This window comes from Xyrauchen texanus, chromosome 12 (assembly GCF_025860055.1).
Source record: "Xyrauchen texanus isolate HMW12.3.18 chromosome 12, RBS_HiC_50CHRs, whole genome shotgun sequence".
Classification (NCBI taxonomy): domain Eukaryota; kingdom Metazoa; phylum Chordata; class Actinopteri; order Cypriniformes; family Catostomidae; genus Xyrauchen; species Xyrauchen texanus.
The window spans coordinates 3,501,557-3,513,842 of record NC_068287.1 but is presented as its reverse complement, the minus strand read 5'-3'; the positions used below and the strand labels follow the sequence as shown (position 1 = coordinate 3,513,842).

At 38.0% G+C, this 12,286-nt stretch overlaps 1 pseudogene; it reads left to right on the top strand.

Annotated features, from left to right (window-relative positions):
- Positions 1–12,286, top strand: part of LOC127652970 (centrosomal protein of 112 kDa-like) — a 288,819-nt pseudogene that overhangs the window by 93,086 nt on the left and 183,447 nt on the right.

Below are 12,286 nucleotides of genomic sequence, written 5' to 3'. Positions count from 1 at the left end.
TTTGGGGGCGTTTTCCATTTAAGACTTCAGTGTTAACGCCCACTGTTATGATTGGCTAACGTCAGTGCCTATGTATCAATTATTGACGCCCCCAGCCAGAACAATATGTAAGTAAACTAAGTAAAAACACTGTGATTATTCATAATGAATGAAATTGCGCTTTAAAAAGTAGTTTAAAGTTTAAAATAGATTAGGCCTACTTACAGTTTGCGTCGTCGTTGTTCCCAGAATAGTCGGCACGGACTTATCTTTGAGCAACAGTTTTCTGGCAAAGAAAGCATCATATTGAGATTTGTTCTCAAAACAGTCATCCTTAAAATGTACAGAACAAACACTTAAGTTAACACTGCCGTGACTGGAACGTCCGCAAAAAATAAACTGCATCCATTTTTCCCTGACGTCTGGATCTTTCGGCAGCTTATTCAGAGGTTTTGTTTGACCACAGCCAGGAACAGCACATCTGTGTGGCATCGTAATTTTCCTGTGCACAAGTAGTCTCTGTCAGAGCTCGCTGTCCATCGACTGAACACTTGTGAGGCGCACGGCGATACTGAAATGAGCGTAGCTGTCTTGCGCTTAAAGCGTAGTTATCTTGTGCTGGAGGCGGTCATATGCAAACGCTGTTACGTCACTTCTAACCGACACGTCACTTCTAACCATGAATCCAGAACGAGCTGTATTTTGAGCTTGATTAAATAAATGATTCGTTTAGAATGGGGAGGACGTCTTAAAATATTAAACTTGCAGGACGTTTTAATGATACAAAGACCTCTTATATACCAAAAGATCAAGGCAAATTTGGTTTCTCATGTCATGACCCCTTTAACAACAGAACACAGCACAGCTGCACACAATCCAGAGAACAGAATTTACAAAACATGTCCAAAGAGTTTTAAATCGGAGAATACTTTAGATGCATTTCTAAGCCCAGTCTTATTTATTTGAACAAGAGCACTCAGAAATCAAACACACACCTTCTTCGCCCCCAAAACGTTGTTGCCATGGTCCTTTCTGAAAAGGAATGCCACTCCAGTCGCCCCCCGCGTCACTCCTTCCCACGGGATTGAGGACGACCCGGCTTGTGATGGAGGCGATTTGGGGATGGCAGCGGGCTCGGTTTCGCCGGGTAAATCCATACGAAGCACATGCCCACCGGCATGCTCATTGACTTCTGTCCGGGCTCGAGGTGAGAGCGGCTCACCTCACGGCCAGTCTGACTACTCCCTCGGACCCGCCGAGCTGGATGACAAATTCGTCGCTGCATCGGAGAGCGTCCCGGCATCTGATGCGGAAGACTCGACTGGGCTACCGCCTTTGGGTTGGCCCGCCCAGTCTGAGGCTGACACCCAGATGGCCGATATGCTTGTCCGGGCCACAGTGAGCATGGGGTTGGACTGGAACCCTCTGTTCTCCCCGCAGACCTCATGGCTAGATGATTGGTTCCTCGGGTCTGGGCGCCGCTCACAGCCACGCCCCCCCACCCCCGGTTCTTCCCAGAGGTGCACGATTACCTTACGAAATCGTGGAGGGCACCTTTAACTGCCTGTAACAGACCTTCTCGCACAGTCCCGGCATTCTTCTATGTGCTTACTTATAAACATCTTGATTATATTTAATAGCTTTATATTGCATTTTTTCTGTCACGTCTACTGTATTCTTGCTTTTCCCCTGATCTGATAAAAATATATATATTTTAATCCATTTCAGAGCACCAGTGTGTGGGAAGCTACTTTTAAACTATAGTTTCCCTATCACCAAGCTACTCATAATTCAAAGCAGTTTCGTTGACTAATTTCAAGCTACTCATAATTCAAAGCAGTTTCGTTGACTAATTTCAAGCTACTTAAAAAAAATTGTTAGCTACACTACAAGCTTCTAATAAAAAGTAGCTAACTACATTGAAGCTATAAATTAGCAAAATGGTTTTAGATATATAACACCTTATAACAATATTTGATATAGTTATATGTAGATTTATAAGTGTTAGTGCTGTCAGATGATTACAATATGTACAATATGTACAATTAATCATGTAGTTAAGCAGGTTTTGAAAGTGCTGACATTTTTTGCTGTCAAAAAGCTAGGAATGCTCTCACGATTCGGTTCGAAACACAATATGAGGTTCACCATCATATATAATCCCGAATCGATATAATAACACTTTTTAAATTACAAAAATTACAAAATTGTACAGAATGTTTTATCAAAATAAAGTTCTTTAATGCACCATGTAAATGCTCAAACCTTTCTTATGGTAAAAAAGAAAATATCACAAACAAATAACCTTTCAAACGTAGTGGGGTACATTCAGGCTGATCAGGTGCAGAACAAGCAATGGAACTGAACTGAACAGAACCTGTCCTGAAAAAGGTATGTGAAAGTGTATATTTATATTTTAATCATTTTCCATCTTTATTATAACTTTGTAAAAGTAAAACAAATTCTACATTCTATTGAATAATATTATATCATAAAATTGTATATAATAATGATATGAGCTATCACTGTTTGAAATAATGTGTACAATTTACATTCATTTGTATACGAAATGCTAAAATAATTACTGTCACTTTAAGAGTTTCAACGTGCACAGTGTTCCAGTTCAGCAAACCTCAAAGAGAATCTCTTTATTTCTTTAGTACATCCATGCTATGTGAGATTAAAACTTTTTATCTGACTGCAAAGAATAGAAAGTATATTAAGACACATTATTCAATGAAAGTGTAGTCACCTAATCTTTGATGGACACACATGACACAGAGGAAACAATTTGCTGTAATCTCAAGCACTTTTCATCAAACAAGGCGATTCTCCAGGTATTCCAGTACTTACATTTCTAAAAGCTAAATTCAAGAACTTCAAGGACCTTGTGTAAACCTTGTAAACAGTGCAGAAAAAAGTGCAGTAGTGGTAAAATCAAGTGATAGAGAGATTATGATGTTTGATGGGTCATTTAATTTATGATCACATGATAAGAAAACAATTTTGCAACGATATGGTTCGTCGTTTCTTTGGTTCACGATATATCGAAATTCGAGATGTCATCCCATCCCTACAAAAAGCATTTAACTTTAACAATACTGTTTTATTAACATTTTTCAAACAAAGCCTTCCACAGTACAAAGATAAAAATACACCACATAGCACCATTTCAAGTAACATTAAACTTTTCCCAAAGTGTAAGTGGGAGAATTGTTACTTATTTTGTGCAATGCATATTAAATCTCTTAAAACCTTACCCTACACAATATTAATCGGCTGGCATCTACTTTGCTTCAGCAATTGTGAAGCTGCATTCTCATAATTTGCGTAAAAGCCAAGTTTGATTAACTTGATTTATCTCTGAAGTTCTGATTGCAAAATTCAATAATATGACCATGATAGTTATGGCTTGCTATAGCCATAGTGTGGCTTTCTTGTGCTGTGGGTGCCAGATACTCAGACGTCTGATGGTTGAGAGCGGCCTGTATGAAATGAATGGGTGTGTTTGAATTAGCAGCATCTCCAGTGGTATTTACAGTGCACGCTCCCCATCGAAGCACATTGGAGGCGTCCTGTGGTTATGGAGGTTAGGAAAATTTACCCTCCTGTCTGACTTGTGGCTGGGCGGAAGCACTGTCTCCCTTTGCTTAAGTCCCTTCCTTCTGATTCCCCCCAAAAATTCCCTTGAAGAGTGCAGGATGAGAAGGATTTCCTTTGGTTTGATGGCACATCTTTAATTTGAGTCTCCTCGTCTTCCAATCCTCTACGAGCTCTAACCCCAGCCAAAGCCGATGGCCTCCACAGAGCTGGCATTCCCCTCACTGCTTTATTTGTCCTTCCTCATTCTGCCCCTCTGTTACGGATGTATACTTGTATACTGACTGTCTGCTCCAGAAGGCTTCCACACCCGTGGTCAGCTTTTGTTGAGTTCTCACAGCGGTACACACCTAAACGGGAACCAGTTAGATGAACCTTTCCCCTCTAGAAGCGCTTGAACGTTCCAACATCATTTAAAGGGTTAGTTCACCCAAAAATTTCATCAACTGTCATCATGAGATCAGTTGTCCATCCAAACCTGTATAAGGGGCCGTTAACACGACAACGTTTTCAACTGAAAACGGAAAACCTTTTATGCGTTTTGGCTGTTCGTTTACACGACAACTTTTTCAACTGAAAACCTTTTATGCGTTTTGGCTGTTTGTTTACATGACGTTTTCAACTGAAAACTTTTTATATGTTTTGGCTGTTTGTTTACATGACGTTTTCAACTGAAAACTTTTTATACGTTTTGGCTGTTTGTTTACACGACAACGGCGTTTTGGGGCCTGAAAACGCAAACTTTTGAAAATGGGTTTCAAAGTGCACGTTTTTGAAATCTATGCCATTATCGTCTCTGTGTAAACATACAAAAATGCGAATTTGTGAAAACAATGATATCATGCGCACGCGTATTATGTGTTCAGTCTACAGGCATGTGCGCGAGTACTTCAAAACAACGTGCAAAATATTCAAAACTAAGATGGCGGACTGCAGGACTGTGTTTGTGCTGCTCAAGACTTGTAGTAATAAAGCAACCTCATCGTCCGTCCAGACAAAATTGCTCAATGCATTCGCCATCTTCATTGTTTGTATTCACCGCTCTGTGGAAGAATGCTTACTGTATGTGCGCAGGCGCATACTGTTTCTTTACAAAGTGACATCACCAACTATTGGCCTGGCATGCATAATACAGCGCGTTTAGTCATTTTTGCGGATCCGTGTGAACGCGAAACTAATCTTTACATTTTGTCATTATTTTCTTGACAGTTGCACACATTTTACCACCCAGTTATCATAACCAGAATGCGAAGAATGTTGGCAATTATGATATTCTCATTACTGAAATGTGAAGAAAAAAAAAAATATATATATATATATAATACAGAAACTTCCAGATGCTTTGCAGAACAGTTGGGTTCTGGAAGTAAAAAAAGGCAAATACATTTTTGATGATAATTTATAAACCTTTAAAGACAGAACTACTGTGATCTCTGATCATCTTAATTGATGGTATACTATATGTTTCTGTTGAACCCATCAGTCCACGTTATTTTTTACGTCAGTCCACGTTAGTCCACATTATTTATTTTTTAACTTTTGAAATTGCATTTAATAGTGTAATTCCTGGTGAAGAACTTTACCATAATCCTGAAGAGAAACCATCCACCGTCAGATTAATTTCCGCGCACTTAAATCGGCACTGCACCGAAAATTTTTCCTATGCTGATAAATGTTGTTTATTTTCAATCCCAATTAAATGCCAACATTTTTTTGTTAATCGCAATTAATGGCATATTTTGAAAGTGCTGAAATTTTACTCTAAATATATTTTTTTTCCTGTCAAAATGCATTTATTTCCTTCTTACGCTGATGTGTATTGGAAATTGGTATATGTCTCATCGCTGTCATGATTGCTATGTTGCTCGGAATGCAAGACATTCACCAACTGTTGCACTTGTGTATATGGTTGAGTGACAATAAAGGGATTTGATAGGAAACAAAACAATACGCAACAATATAACGCTTTATTAAAATGTTTCAAACAATGCCTTTCACAGTATAAAGATAGAAATGCACTAAAATTGGACCAATTCATGTAACATTAAATGTTTCCCAAAGTCAAATTGGGAGTTTGACTAATTGAAAGAACTAGTTTCCCCATAGGTTGCATTTGGACATTAAATCTCTTAAACTCTCATCCTCCACAAAGTTAATCTGTCAGTAGACTGTGGCTATCCGCTTTCCTACAGCAATCGTAAAGCCGCGCTCATGATTCGCACCAGCGTAAAATGCCTCTTCTACATGAAAAGCGGTTTGCAACAGCTAAAAGGACAGGCAAGGGGGAGGCAAGAAACAGCTGAACAGTCAACGTAATTTTAATGATATAAATGAACTTAAAAACAACATATAATATAAGCACAGACAGACACACATACAGCACGGCTGCATACGTCTCTCTCTCTCAAACTGGTGTCTCCAGCCCCCCTTTATCTCGCTCTCCCGCTGATCATCTGATTCAGCACCAGCCATGTACTCTCACGGCCCGGCCACACCCTCCTCCTCGTCACACGCTTGTAGACTCATTCTGCATTTTTGTGATAGTTAAGACTTTGCATGCTTCTGTGGTAACTGAAATGCACTTTACATAGGCTGAAAATAAGTCCCATCTGGGCTTGTTATGTACATCAAATAGCATTAAGAGCTCCTTTCCCCATTACATTATCACTGACACTGAATCACTGCTGTGTGTGTTTGTTGTGTGTGCGTCAGTGTAATGAGTCCGGGCAAAGGTTCTGTCCTGCCAATCAGTGTTTTTGCTGGTTTATGTTGTAGTAAGGGTAAATGCGTGAATCGTGATTAAGAAAAATGTACTCGTTAAATTTTAATTAATCACATGCGTTAGTGCTCTAATTCTTATTGATTATAAAGTATGTATTTCCATCCATCCATCCATCGTCAACCGCTTATCCTGTGTACAGGGTCGCGGGGGGCTGGAGCCTATCCCAGCTAAGTATGTATTTATTATACAATATTATTATTTATTCACATGAGAGTTACGTGTTATTTACAGTTTATATGAATAAAAACAAAGTCCTTAACCTTAAGTTTTTTGTTTTGTTTTGTTTCTTTCCAAAAGAAGAATATGGTGTTTTATTCATCTGTTTGCTCATGCTCATGGCAATAGGGTTTGGAATTGTAAGACATTTTTGATTCCAGTTCCGATTCCTCTTAACGATTCCAGTAATTCTTTTAGTACTTTTTTCCCCCTCCCCTTCTTCTCCCTTCTCAGACATTTTAGAGACATAAATACAATCCAGTAATGATCTCTATTTTAAATAAAGAAATCTATACCAACACGACATGTGATGGCATATTTCATTAATTCATTTATTATTTTATAAAGTTCCACTTCTCTTTAATTATACATTGTCATATGAACATCCAGTCAGTAACTGAACTGCTTGATTCATCATTAAATAAACAGTAACCGTTCCAGAGACAGTATAGACTGTGTTTTGTACAGTGTATATATTTTGTGCTGTTGATTCAAAAGAACAGGCTCCTTTGAATAATTATTTCGGGAAACTGTACTGGAAGCGCATATGTTCCGCACTGTAAAAAGAGCCGGCTCGAGACACGTTAGATTGTAAATTAAATACGTAAGAAATAATTGACAATTGACCGTTGAATTGTTTAAAAATAATGCACACCTGAGGTGGTAATGCGGTCACGACGCGCAACGGTATGCATTATTTTTAAACAATTTAACGGGCCGGAGTCAATTATTCCGCTTATACCATGGTTACCACACCTTAAGACATCATTCCAAGTTAAATATCTCAAGATATTTTCTGGTTTTCATCTCTAAAACGCTCTTATGAGAGGAACTATTTTCTTTTGCCACAGATTCAGCATCTTGCTTTGATACAGCTCAAGCCTTCGTTGCTAATTTGTAAATGTCACTTCAGAACTAGCAACGGAGGATTGCGAGGCTTGCGCTACTGTACGGGAGGACTTACCCGAGTAACAAGTTAGTGTGTGTGTGATTTAGAGTGCATGTGTGTGAGTTAGTGTGTTTGTGTGTGTGTGTGTGTGTGTGTGTGTGTGTGTATGTGTGTGAGTGTGTGTGTGTTAGTGTGCATGTGTGTGTGTTAGTGTGTGTGTGAGTTAGTGTGTTAGTGTGTGTGAGTTAGTGTGCGTGTGTGTATGTGTGTGAGTTGGTGTGCGTGTGTGTGAGTTAGTGTGTTAGTGTGTGTGTGAGTTAGTGTGCATGTGTGTGAGTATGTGTGTGTGTGTGTGTGTGTGTGTGTGAGTATGTGTGTGTGTGTGTGTGTGTGTGAATTGGTGTCTGTGTTAGTGTGTGTGAGTTAGTGTGTGTGTGTGTGTGTGTGTGTGAGCGTGTATTTATCACTTTGTGGGGACCAAATGTCCCCATAAGGATAGTAAAACCCAAAATTTTTGACCTTGTGGGGACATTTTGTCGGTCCCCATGAGGAAAATAGCTTATAAATCATACTAAATTATGTTTTTTGAAAATGTAAAAATGCAGAAAGTTTTCTGTGAGGGTGTGTATGTGTGTGTGTGTGTGTGTGTGTGTGTATGTGTGTGTGAGTTAGTGTCTGAGTTTGTATTTGTGGTATCAAAAGAGCAAAACTGAGAAAATGAGATATCTCCCTTCTGGAATGACCTTTTTTGTTGCAGCTCTCATCAGAAGAAACATCGCTTCAAAATCACCAAGATGCGCGTTGCCATATTCCTGTTTTAAACCTTAGTAATATTTTTCATCCTCATTGAGATGCAGGATTGTGCTGACATGACGACTCTGTTTTCCTCTCACGAGTATGTTTGGGCCTTAAGTGTGTGCACATAATATCTGTGTGTCCACGTGTGAGATGGGGAGCGCGAGGATTTTTCACACATATAGTGCATGATAGTTTTTGTGTGTACGCGTGCGTGCATGCATGTTTGTAAGTGCAGGGGAGACGAGGGAGTGTGAGGGCTCTTTTTAACTGAAATTTATATAAATGTTGGATATTTTAACATGGTTTTGACGCGCTTAATTGATTTTACTTTAACCAATGTCTTTTTTTATTAGTTATTTTGTTGTGGTAGCCTGTAGGGCTGCATTACAGTCGCTGGATGTAAATTTAATTGAAACAATGTGCAAACAGAGTCTATCATGGCCAACACAGCATACCACAGAGCCACGTAGTGACCACCCACTCCATTGATACGCAATCGATTCGGTCTCCCTACATTCTCAAACAACTTCTGGTATGCTCAAAAAATATTTGTTATGTGCTTGTTCAATTTATTAATTTAACTAAAGCACATAACAAATATTTTTTTGAGCATACCAGAAGTTGTTTTAGAAAGTGTTTATATTAAGTTTACATTGTAATTTTAAGTTAAGAAAACTCATTTCAAACAAGTGGAACAACTGTCCACTATTGGCTCAAGTTCAGCCAAAGAGATAATTTTTTGAATGTATATTTGTATATCTGAATAATTTGTAATGGAATAAAAAAAAAATATTGTTTAAATCCTTATAATTAACAACTTTAAATCACAAAAATACAATTCCATAATTTTGAATGGATTATGTCCATGCTAACCATGCTTCATGGGATGCAAGCTCATTCTCTCAAGAAAGACATTAAGTACAAACAACAAGGTTTGATTTGTGGATGAGACCTCTTTTATTAAGGATTTTATGAAATCCTAAAGGAATAAATAAAAGGGAGAAATAGAAGTCTAGTCTCTAGTGTACTTTATGTAAGGAGAGCTGTTTGTGTAGAGCATTCTGAATCCCTCTTTGAATTTCAGTTAGAACACTGCCTTAGAAGGTAGCTGCCTGTGCAGATAATAGAAAGCGAGAAAGGTCACTGGGTTTTTGGAAATTATAGTCTGACAAAAATGAACCACTAACTAACCTTCTAACCCACTAACTAACTATCTAACTCTCCTTCTTTCCCTCTCAGTCAGCCAGCCCCTCAGTGTTCTTGCTGGAAAGTCTCAGTATGTTCTCAGAGAGCTATTTTTGTGGCTTGGTCTTTTTCTTGTTTCTTTCTTGTTTAGATGTCTGTTATTCTCTCTGTCTTTCTGACGGTTGCTCCACATCAGAGCATAGCAGCAGCTCTTTTGTGTGCACTCTGTCCTGAAGGCATTCATGTTGCAAGACAGATTAATAATTATAGACTACACAAAAGTCAGGGAGAAACAATTTCTAGATCTTTAAATTTCAAACATTAGAGAGACCAAAATTACACAGAAAAGAGGCCAGTAAAAAAACAAAAAGGTCCACAAATTTCTGTTTGTTTTGTTTTTAATTTCCTTTTATGTCTACTTTGTGTGTGTGTGTGTGTGTGTGTGTGTGTGTGTTAAGTTAAACAATAACTAAAGAAAAGAAGGCTGTAATTCTCATAAACTAATGATGTTCAACTATATATATATATTATAGTTCCAGTTAGTTCCAGTCCTCGAATCTGATTGGACGAGAGACATTCCATGAGCTCTGATGGTCTGACACCATCATCACTCGGATGCTTCACTGTGTGTATCACTCCGCTTGTGTTCATGCCATTCTAAACTAAAGTGTAGGAGCAGTGCAGATGTGTTAATAGTTACTGTATATGTGTCTCTTCACATGTAATTTTTGACATTACATATGTTACCCAGCGGGTAGTGGCAAAATATCATTTTGTGTGTAATATGAGCCAGTTAGGTGGCGTGAAGTAAGTCAGCGTCAGTCAGTGTTTACACTAACAACTTCAGCATTAAGGCTCATCACAGCTGAGAGACACAACAGACTGATTAATTACACAAACTCAAGGCACTTACCTCTTACCAGAGTTTCCACATAGTGATCGACTCTTGCACATCGTCTACCGCGAAATAGGGAGAAATATCTTCTCTTGGACCGCTATTTTACTACTGAGAAAGCTGATCTTCAGAAAGCTGACAGAATCTCTGCTTGGATGTTGCAACAAGCAGAGACACTGGTGGTCAAAAGTTTGGAATAATGTACAGAAGGAAATTGGTACTTTATTTGATCAAAGTTTGATTAATTCAACTGATCAAAAAGTATAGTCAGGACATTACTGATGTAAAAAACAGCACCATCACAATTTGAATAAAGTCATGTTTGATCAAATCTAGACAGCAGCATCACTCCAACACCTTATCCTTGAGTAATCATGATAAATTGATCATATCAAACACAACTGAAAGCTATTTGGTTCATTAACTAAAGCTTAACATTGTCTTTGTGTTTGTTTGTGAGTTGCCACAGTATACAATAGACTGGCATGTATTAAGGTCAATATTAGGTCAAAAATGGCTTAAAAGAAACTCGTCAGTCAATCATTGTTTTGAGGAACGAAGGCTATACAATGCTTGAAATTGCCAAAAAAAATGAAGATTTCATAGAAAGGTGTACACTACAGTCTTCAAAGACAAAGAACAACTGACTCTAACAAGGACAGAAAGAGATGTGGAAGTCCAGATGTACAACTAAACAAGAGATTAAGTACATCAGAGTCTCTAGTTTGAGAAATAGACTCCTAACATGTCCTCAGCTGACAGCTTCATTGAATTCTACTCACTCAACACCAGTTTCATACACAACAGTAAAGAGAAGACTCAGGGGTGCAGGCCTTATGGGAAGAACTGCAAAGAAAAAGCCACTTTTGAAACAGATAATCAAAACGAAAAGGTTAGAGTGGGCAAAGAAACACAGACATTGGACAACAGATAATTGGAAAAGAGTGTTATGATCTTAACCACATTGAGCTTTTGTGGGATCAGCTAGACTGTAAGGTGTGTGAGAAGTGCCGGACAAGACAGCCACATGAAATTTCACTTTAGTATCTGGACAAACTGACAGCTAGAATGCCAAAGATCTGCACAGCTGTCATTGCTGCACATGGAGGATTTTTTTATGAGAAATCTTTGAAGTAGTTTAAGAAGTTCTGATAAGTGTAATAGTCATTTTTCACATTATTAATGTCCTGACTATACTTTGTGATCAGTTGAATGCCACTTTGGTGAATAAAACTACCAATTTCTTTCCATAAGAGCAAAATCTGTACATTATTCCAAACCTTTGGCCACCAGTATATATATATATATATATATATATATATATATATATATATATATATATATATATATATACACACTGGTGGCCAAAAATGTGGAATATATACAATATATATATTCTCAAATTATTTTTTGTTTAGCAAAAAGAACATGTTTACCACATTAACTGTCTCATGTTTGTTTATGACATTCTTAACAGATTTCTTTAGATATGTTTTGTCATAGTGCTGCTCCATTATTGTTAAAATCGGTAGCTTTATGAATATGGTGGTTTTCTTGTTTGATTAAGCACTAATGTTAAGTTTCCCGGGCCCTGGTGAATCATTCTCTCAATTAAAAGTAATTACCGCAGTAATTACACTCATCTTAGGGAGGGTGCCGTGTGCCACACATGCACACACACACACTCACAGGTTGACAGGCTCTTTCTGGCAGTTTGTCTTGTGTTTGACAGCTCTTTTGGCAGTTGAGTCTTAGTGTTGTTGTCAAACACGAGGCTGAGATTGTTTGTTTTGCATTGACACATTTGAAATGCTGCGATGAGCGCTAAAGTTTTCTAAGTGAATATAAAACGCAAAGTTCTATGAGATATGTTATCCATTTTATGTTCGTGCACATACTAGTGACAAAAAAACAAGGTCACGTAGAAATTTAATTCTAATTT